The following is a 10141-nucleotide window of genomic DNA, read 5'->3' on the forward strand; positions in this document are numbered from 1 at the left end:
CACTTATTCTATACCAAAAATATTATTCTTATCACATTTTTCAAATCACAAACTCACAGTTGTATTACCTCTCTTATATGGGTTGATGAACCTTGATTTTATTAGAGAAGTGGTACAAACAAAAATGTTGTAAGTATATAACACTACTAACGAAAGGCAAATAAAAAAGAAGAAAGAAAGGCAACGCAATGCATAGGAAGGGGCCCACCTGATGACACTTCAACTCAAGTCCTATTTCGGTCTCAAACTACAAAAGCACCAAACACAGTGGCTTCAGTTGTAATATATCTCACCACCAAGCCCGTGCTTATAAACCTCCCTCTCCCTTTACATTCCCTAACTCACACTCTCACTCTCACTCCCTAGCTTTACACCAAGCTATCCTTAAGCTCCTCAACATCTCTCTCCCTCTCGCTTTCTCTCTCTAACCCCCCAACCCCCAAAATCCCCAGGACAAATCCACACAATGCAGCTCCGTGGGAAGACCACCGCTTGCTCCCTCCTCCTCACACTCACCCTTTTCACCACCCTCACCCATGCGCATAACATCACGCGCCTCATCGCGAAGCACTCCGAATTCTCTACCTTCAACCACTACCTCACCCTGACCCACCTCGCCGTTGATATCAACGAGCGCACCATCATCACCGTCTGCGCCATCGAAAACTCCGCCATTGTTGAGCAAAAATTGTACATAATATGCAAACAAATAATTCACTCGACACAATTTCACCCTCGTTCATTTTTTTCGAAGAGGGTTTTATTAGTTTGAGTTCGACCCATTCTAGGCTACGTGCCTATTAATTACAACCCTTCTTTTGGGAAAGGAATACCCTTTGATTCTAATATGAATAAATCGTAACTTGGGGATTTGGGTGTTTATTTGATTGTGTGACTGCGTCTAGGTAGAACCCTAGATTGCCTACGTACCCTCATTGAGGGATCAAGTCACTCGTAGTTCCTTGTATTTGTTGAGGTTTGATGCCTTGTGCAGTTTTAGCTCGTGCAGGCAAGGAGCAATTGATGCCTTGTGCAGTTTTAGCTCGTGCGGGCGAGGACTTTAAGCCATTGGAGCATTTGATGCCTTGTGCAGTTTTAGCTCATGCAGACGAGGACTTTAAGTCGTTGGAGCATTAATGCCTTGTGCAGTTTTAGCTCATGCAGGCGAGGAGCATAGTGCCTTATGCAGTTTCAGCTCATGCGGGCGAGGAGCATTTGAAAATTTGATATGGCTTCATGCCATTTGAGACTTTTCTTCGGCTTTGTGCCATTTGAGACTTTGATACGGCTTCGTGCCTTTTGAAAACTTTTCTTCGGCTTCGTGCCATTTTGGTATTTGATAGCAGGAGTGAATTTAGTTTATATAAACCAGGGATTCGTTTCGGTTTCACGGTTGTGTCTAAAACTTGATATTAGACTGCCTACGTATCCTTAACGGAATCAAACCGGCGTAGTTCATTAATTATCTCCATATTTTTTTAGGAAACAATGATGTTATTTCAATCTTTGGTGTCATAGAGCCACTGTCGTGAGATTGAGATGACAGTGTGATTAATATCTCTTCTTTACTTCATCTTTGGTGCTCATAGAAGCCTTGATAAGTGTTCTATTGAGCAGGTGGAGCATGGACAGCAGCTGTATCAATTTTGGTGCACTTTTGAGCCTGAACCTGGTCTTCCAGTTGTCATTTTGACTTTTGTAGGATTAATTTTGTAGGCTTTCTGTCCCCATGTCGTAGAAACATCAAGGGACAAATTTGTTTTGTACTTTTTTTTTGTCAGTTTGTTTCCATATTTTCCTTTTTCCATGCACCATATTCAATCCATGGGGCCATGTTCATAATGTCCACGTGAGTGGTATTCCACAAGAGGCAAATTTTGTTTTGTACTCTTGTCATTTTGTCTCCATGCTTTGATCGAATGCAAAATTTACAAAGACCATAATTAGATGGAAGTGGTGGCCTTCTTTTGTTCTTCGCGTGATCCCCTCTAAACTTTAAAACTTGGTGGTCTCTATATCATTGCTTTCATATTGTTACGACAAACTTGGAGGGATGTACTCTTTGAAAATGCCAAACTTCACCTCTTCACCTTTTCACCTTTTATTTGCTTGCTGGAGATTGTTTCCTTCACTTTCTAATTTGAACAGATTTTAAAAGAAACTTGGTCATCAATCCCTCTTCTTCTTTACTCCAAGACGAAGACGCGGGTTTATACTATTTGATACTTGATATTGCTTCGTGTCTTTTGAAGTTTAACGCGGCTTCATGCCCCTTTTTTATATACTTTTCTTTTGAATTTTCAACCCCTGGAACTTTGAACCCACTTTGGATTTTCAAGCTTTCTAACAACAAGCTTTACTCCTCCTCTTTTTTTTATGTGACTTTAAAGCTTTATGATAGGGATTTTTACTACTCATGTGAACGGGCTTAAATCTCCTATTTTTACTTGCAAGAATCACAAGGTTATTGTAGTATAAACGGATTTCGCAAGGTCATCTCCACAGGGATTATTAAATAATTCGAACTAATCAGATTTCATTTAATTATTGTAAAGTAGAAATTGAAGTGATTGATTTTATAACCTAATTAAAATAAAAACGAATTTAATGAATTAAAATAAACAATCTGCAATATTAGGACTAGAGAGAAGAAAACAGTTATGAGAAAATCAAATTAAGAAAGCACTAGGGTTCCACCGTTACCTAGCAATCCTATGAATTTTTACCCATTACTTATGATCCATACATGCTACTTTGAAGGTTAGATTTTCCTAATTCATATTCTACTTGGAACCTCCAACATAGAACGTATATCTAACATGCAACCCGTCCGGACGTTCGGATCAAATCTGAACATGAAAGACTCATTATGCTTTATGAAAATCCTTTGAAAAACCATGCAATCCTTAAGACGTGATATTCATCCTAAGAGAAATTACAATTATTAATCACAAGAAGCCAGCGTCAATTTCAGGGAACCTTCCGACCAAAATTGCATCAAATTACTTTTCTAAAAATCCTAATGGTGATCAGGCATTAAAACAATTAGATAGTTTTTATCCCGGTGATTAACAATTCAAAGTACGCATGCAATCAATCATAAGCAATTAAATAAAAATCACATATTCATGCTAAGGCTTAAGGCTTCGCCCTAGCAAAAGAAATTAGTTCCGCATATTCATAATTGAAATCATAGAAAATATTATTAAGAAAAGGATTGAAAACACCTTCAAGTAGAAAATCTTCAAAACCCTAGCACTTCTCTCTGTCTCCAATATTGCATAAAATAAAGCGTACTCTAAAACTGTAGACGGCTAAGCAATATATTTGCTAATCCACCACACAAACCCTAGCAAAACTAAAATTAATAAAAACCCTAAATAAAAATAGTAAAATTCGTCTAAAATCTGAACAGCCACGTTTTGGCCCAAAAGCTGCTCCAAAACTGGCCCAATATAGCTGGATTTGATGTTTGGAATATTCTGAACACTTTTCCAAAAGGCCACGAACCCATCCGAGGTCATCTTGGGCTCCAAAAACGCAATTTAAGCCCAAAAACGTCATTTTCCAGCACTGCACACTGCTTCTTTATTTCATCGTCAGAAAATAACCGCTTGGTGGAAAAATCCCAAATTTTGATACGATCAAGCTAAGTGACTCACGAACGTCCTCCAGCTGGAATTACTCCAAAATTCGTCCATTTGGTCCTGTTTTGCTCAGAGGAAGTCGAAAGTCCTATATTGAAAATACAATTCAAAGAATCAAAATTCTTCCAATATATTAACCAAAATACACTAAGATTAGGGTAAAATATATAATATAAAATCTACTCATCACTTTACTCTTCTTCTTCACGTGGGCAATTTTGCTGATTTCAGTTAGCATTTCCCCTTTCTCTTTTTATATTTTTCTTTGAACTTTCCAAACCCATTTAAACATGTGGTTTCGAACCCATCAGACCTAAACTTATGACCAATCTGACATCAAGCTTTACACCTCTTTATTTGACTTTAAAGGTCTTCAATTCCAGTGGGACTTCTAATTTCGATCGACCTTACTTTTCCTTTATATGAGCAGATTCCCACGTGATGAACATGACTATTTCTTTGTTCCTCTTTTCCTTGGAACGTCTTCGAAGAATGGAGCAGCAGTAACGTGTCAAATTCTTTGGTGATCTTATGAAGGACAGGTTTTTGAGGACATGGTCTCCATACTTCTTGTTCTCAGAGCCAAAATTGATAAACTCTTATATGAATAAAACAAATAAAAAGGCCATTGGTTTTCTTCTCTTTATTTAATCTCCATGTAGAGCAATTTTCCTACGTGATGAGCAACTTTTCCTTCTTTTGTTTTCCTTCCTTTTCATTCATTTTGACTTCACATTCATTTTGTCTTCACATCCGTCATTTTGTTGTTACTTTTCCATGTTCGTGCTTGTTGCTTGTTGCTGCAGTATTCAACATCTTCAACTTTGAAAAGACAGAGCATGACGTCAGAACTCTCACGGAAATTTCAGGTTTGATTGGAACTTCACGGGGTGGTTTAGACCACCCCCGAAGAAATTCATGGGACTAAACTGCAGCGGCACAAACTGCTTCTTTTTCTTCTCGGCATGGACGAACTTGCTAGGCAGAGATCACGGCATGGCTGCTGCTGGTGTGTCCATCTTTGCACTGTTGGAGAGCCTCGGAACCATCGTTGGACATGCTGGGTTCTTCTTTTCCACTTGTTCAAACATGCAGAGTGATGGTTTCTTCTCCGTTGCATCTTCGAGAAGAGAAAGAGAGATGTCGAAAACCTCTTTAGACACCCGAGAGGCTGCAGGAGCTTCACATAAAGCCTTTGAGCTTCTGTATTCTGTTTTACAGTGCAACTTTAGAACCATTTCCGCTGCATCCTTGGACCTGGGGACATGTCCCTTTTCCCAAATTCTCGGCTTTCTTGCCTTCGGATGTCTTCCACATTTTCTGAAGGCCTTGTGTTATTCGCGCCACTGTTAGTGGGATGGGGGATGGCTCATGGCGATTGGTGTTGCATTTTTTTTTTCTTTCACTTCTTCACACTAAACATCGCTGCCATCTTCTCATACGAGCCTTTATCGAATTTGTTGATGGTCTGGACTCGCGTGCCTAACTACATTGCTTGGCTCAACGTCCTCGGAGTGCGGATGGCACTGCCCTTGGGCTTCTTCCGAAGGACTGCCGGAAACAACGGTTAAAGAGCGGTGGTATTGTGGTTTGGCTGATTGCTTGGTTCACCGTCCTCGGGGCCCTTGGGCTTCTTCCGAAGGACTGCTAGAGACAACGGTTGAAGAGCGGTGGTGACTGGGTTTTTATCAAAGCAACGCCCCTATTAAAAGGGGTGGATTGCTTTACCTGTTGTCGGCAAAATTGAGGGGGAAGGAGAAGAGATTTTTTTTCTTCTCTTATCAATTGGCTGCCATGGGGAAATTTGCCCATCCATCTTTCTGGCTTCGGTGAAAGAGGAAAAGCCAAGTTCCTCTTTCATTTATCCTGCAAAAAGCTGCACCCAATACACAAAACCAAGAACAAATTAAAGATAAAGATTGATACCTTTGGGTATTTTAATGTTCTTTGTCGTGTGCACACTTTGATGTTCTTTGCCGTGTGTACACCTTCCTCCTTTCTTGCGTTTTTTTCTTTTTTGTTGTTGTGTATTTTTCCCCTTACTCTCTTGCTTTGTTCTTCTTTGTCGTTCGTTCTTCACCGTTGTCTCTCAATTTCTGCAGAGTCTCTCCTCTTCTTTTTCTGTTTTTTTTTCCTTTGCTTTGGTTCGATGCCTTTTTATAGGCAAATAGTGGACATGGCAGTTGAAGTTTAATGGGATGCAACTTTCTTGGGGTGTGGAGATGCTGAGAGAAAACCATCTCTTGAGTGGAGAACGTGGGAGTTTTAGAGGGTTCTAGATACACACATTCTCTATACCCGGTTGCCATGTAGATGACAAACTCCTTCAGACTTGGTGTATGTTGAGGTCCACGTGTGCGGGTGTAGTTTTTTTTTCTCTTTTTATTTCTTATATATATTATATAAATATAGTATACATAAGAATATATGCACACACACACATAAAGTGAGCCTTATTTCTAGTCAGTCCATATTTTGGACTATTATTATTTTAAAGTCTCCCCATTTTTATTAAGATTTGCTAATATATTTTGTTTATGAAAATATATAGCTCAACAGCCATATCGGCCTTTCTTTCCAAACACCTTTCCATCTACTCCATCAAAAACATTCTCTCCCTCCATGTCCTCCCCGACTACTTCGGCGCCAAGAAGCTCCACCAAATCACCAACGGCACCGCACTCGTTGCCACCATGTTCCAGGCCACCGGCAACGCCCCGGGCTCCTCCGGCCTCATCAACATCACCAACTTAAAGGGTGGAAAGGTCGGTTTCACCCCCAAGGACAACGATGGTACCATTCCCTCCCATTTCGTCAAAGCCGTCAAAGAGGTTCCGTACAATATCTCCATCATCCAGATCAGCACCCTCCTCCCCAACCAGGCCGCTGAGGCCCCAACCCCGACCCTCGCGGAGCTGAACATCATAGGAATCATGTCCAGCCACGGCTGCAAGGTCTTCACCGATAAGCTCATCGCCAACTCCAACGATTTCAAGACTTACGATGACAATGTCGACGGCTGGTTAACCCTTTTTTGTCTGATGGACGACGTATTCAAGGCCTTTTTACCGAAGTTCAAGAACCTGACTGTGGCCGGGAAGGCAGCGGTGCTTGAGTACCACGACATTCGGGTCTACCAGTCAATGTTGATGTTAAGGTCCAACAATGACCTGATGAACACTCTATTGTGCCTTGGCCCGTTTGTTAGTGCGGCAATGAGATTCAGATTATAATCTCACCAAATCACACTCAGTTGAACAGAATAAAATACAAGAAATAAAGACACCGAGAAATTTACGAGGTTCGGAAAAAATCATGCCTACGTCCCCGAGAGATATTGCTCTTCACTATGAGAATAACAGTACAAGTACACATGAGTTAAATCGACATAACCCAATCCCAAATCCCTTCTACACCCACTTATAGAATTTTCCCAAGAGCCTCACTCTACCCCAAGAGTTCTTTCACCAAAGACCTTTCACTCTAGCTCTCTTGATTTCTCTCACCCATGCCTATGGTAGAGCCAAATGCTCTCACCATCTCCTTGGATGCTTCCCTGATGCAAGCCTTCTCCCTCGGCAAGCACACATAATGCAAGCATTTCCTTGCATTAAATAAAGGCCAATCCATCATCACATTTCTTTATAATCATTAAAGTAAAAACAACCACCTTTTTCTATTTTCTTACAAGCATCATCATTGTGTCTTTACTCATGATGATGTCCACCAAACTTTTCTTTGTTTAGTTTACTAGCCGAAAGGCATTTGGGTTGTTGTCCACTTTTACTTTTACTTTGCAGCACTTGTCTGCAACTTTCATGCAGCCCATACCATGTGATATTTCCATTGAAAGCAAACACAGGTGACTTCATTGTTGCCAGCTCAAAATATAAGCCAATCTCCAACCCCGGCCCCCGCGGAGCTGAACATCACAGGAATCATGTCCTGCCACGGCTGCAAGGTCTTCCCTGACAAGCTCCTCGCCAACTCTGACGCCTTCAAGACTTACGATGATAATGTTGACGGCGGGTTGACCCTTTTTTGTCTGATGGACGACGTATTCAAGGCCTTCTTACCGAAGTTTAAGAACCTAACTGTGGCTGGGAAGACAGCAGTGCTTGAGTACCACGGCATTCTGGTCTACCAGTCAATGTCGATGTTGAGGTCCAACAATGGCCTGATGAACATTCTGGCCACCGACAACGCAAGTAAGTTCGACTTCACCGTCCAAAACGATGGCCAACAGGTTACTTTGAAGACCAAGGTCGTCACGGCCAGGATCACCGGGACTCTCATCGACGAGCAGCCTCTGGCTATTTAAACCATTGACAAGGTTTTGCAGCCTAAGGAGCTTTTTAAGGGGGATTTGACTCTCGCGCTGGCTCCGGCACCCGAGAAGCAGGCTCGCGCGTCGAAGAAGTTAAAGAACGCGCCCTCACCCAACACTGAAGAGTACGCCGATTCTCCCATAGAGTTGCTGGATGAGGACCCGATGGATTAGACATCGGATGATAATAACGCAGCTGTTGGGGTTGGAAGGATGGGATTTAAGGGTTTAGTTTTCATTGTTGTAAGTTTTTGTTTCTATTTTTAGAGAAATTTTTAGTTATGACGAAAACATAGATGGTACACCACATGTTTCTATGTAAGTGGTGGAAAATTTTAATTTTTAAGTTATTAACATTTTAACACACATATCCCACAATTTATATGAAAACACGTGGTGTACCATATCGTGTGACGGTCACACTGAAAAATCTCTCCTATTTTTAAGCAAAAATCTATTCTTATCACATATTTGTACTATTATTTGTACAATCTCTTTAATAGAAATGAGACCTACATATGTTAGTGAGTCATACTGAGAGATGAAACAAATAATAATACAAATATGTGATAAGTGTAATTATTATTTACTGGGTAACAAGTGGGAGGTCATTTCGAGGTAATTTTAGTTTCTTAATGTTTTTTGTGTAGGTGTGATTTTTTGTTTTTTGTTTGTGGGGAAATTTAGAAGGTTGCGATATATATTACAATGTTTTGGATATTTAATAGAGGAAATGATAAGTAGATTTATTTATTATATATATATATATATATATATAATCACCATACAATTGTCACATGTACTTTGTATTACTGAGATGACTTTTATAATTTTGGATATGAACATTGTAATGACATATTCTCAAATGGTCATTTGCTTCATTACATAAGAAACAAATTATCTTGGGTTTCTTCCTTATAAAAAGAAGGATAATGCTATGAAGATAAAAACTTTTCAATTAAATTTGTAAATCGAATGATGTGGCTATATATAATTAGATTATTAATTATGTATCGATTAACATGCTTGTTTTTTTCTTAGTGACACATCATTTAGTTTGCAATTTAGTTTAAAAGATTTGGTATTCGTAATGGTTCGAAGAGCCCCAGACATTATTGTCGATGTGTTGACCGAGGATAATTCAAGTGATGAGTGTATTTGGATTTTCTATCGGCATTCTAAAATAAACATCATATTTCATCAAAACAAAAGTCCTATTGTATTTTCTATTACAAAAACGTGTTGATTTTCAAAATTATAAAACCCATGTGGTGCGCAAGACGAGTAATTAAGAGCTAATAATTATTTCATTGGGTGGCATAAATGCTGATGTGGACATTTCAATTCGCTATCTATCTCCGGGCTGATGACTTAAATATGGTGCTACTCATTTTTTAAAATAGCGACTTCAACCGAGGGAGAAACAGTTGACCTTGAGTTCTAAAACATGAAAAGGTTATGCAAATCACTGCAAAGTTCTGGACCTTGTGCACCAAGTTCGGCAGCCTCAATTGTATTGGTGAAAATATAGGTTCGCCAAATCGGTATCAAACTTTATGAACAAAGATACTCAAAGGAGATAAGTGTCTTAGCTATGAAAAAGGTTTGGTTGTTTGTATGCCGAATTCTAAATGTAACTTAAATAACAAACCATAAAACACCTCAGTCCACCGATAAGGTTGATGAAGTACCTCTTTCGGTGAAATAATCAAATACTCTTCGTTGGTTGAGACTTAAGATAAATAGTCGGTCACACATTTAGAGAGAATCCCCATCATTATTTGTTGATTATACGAAGCCTAGGTTCGGATAACACTTCATATAGAAAGAACAATCCTTCTTTTCGAAACCTTGTTCGTGATGACATGAATTCCCCTCCTTATGTAGGACTTTAGGATGTAATTCCAATTAGCTACATGGAAAGTAGTTGTTTGGGTTAATATTTGAACTTTGGGCTGCAAGTATGTGGAAGCCCAAAAACGCCAACTAAAGGAAGACTTGCCCAAAGCCCTGCATCAGGCCCAGAGACAAATTGGTGTCTTCCCATTAATGCATAGGCCATGTGTCTATGATTTAAGTGTCAAGTGATGGGGACTAACTTACAATCATCCAAAAAACACTTTTCGGTGGCAATACAAGTAAAAAGCTGATGACTCACTACCCTTCA

General features: G+C 39.7%; 1 pseudogene; it reads left to right on the top strand.

The window, feature by feature from the left end:
- Window positions 1-466: 466 nt before the first annotated feature.
- On the top strand, window positions 467-8630 carry LOC126590334 (fasciclin-like arabinogalactan protein 1; annotated as a pseudogene).
- The last annotated feature ends 1511 nt before the right edge of the window (window positions 8631-10141 follow it).

The sequence above is a fragment of the Malus sylvestris genome, chromosome 11 (genome assembly GCF_916048215.2).
Source record: "Malus sylvestris chromosome 11, drMalSylv7.2, whole genome shotgun sequence".
NCBI lineage: Eukaryota > Viridiplantae > Streptophyta > Magnoliopsida > Rosales > Rosaceae > Malus > Malus sylvestris.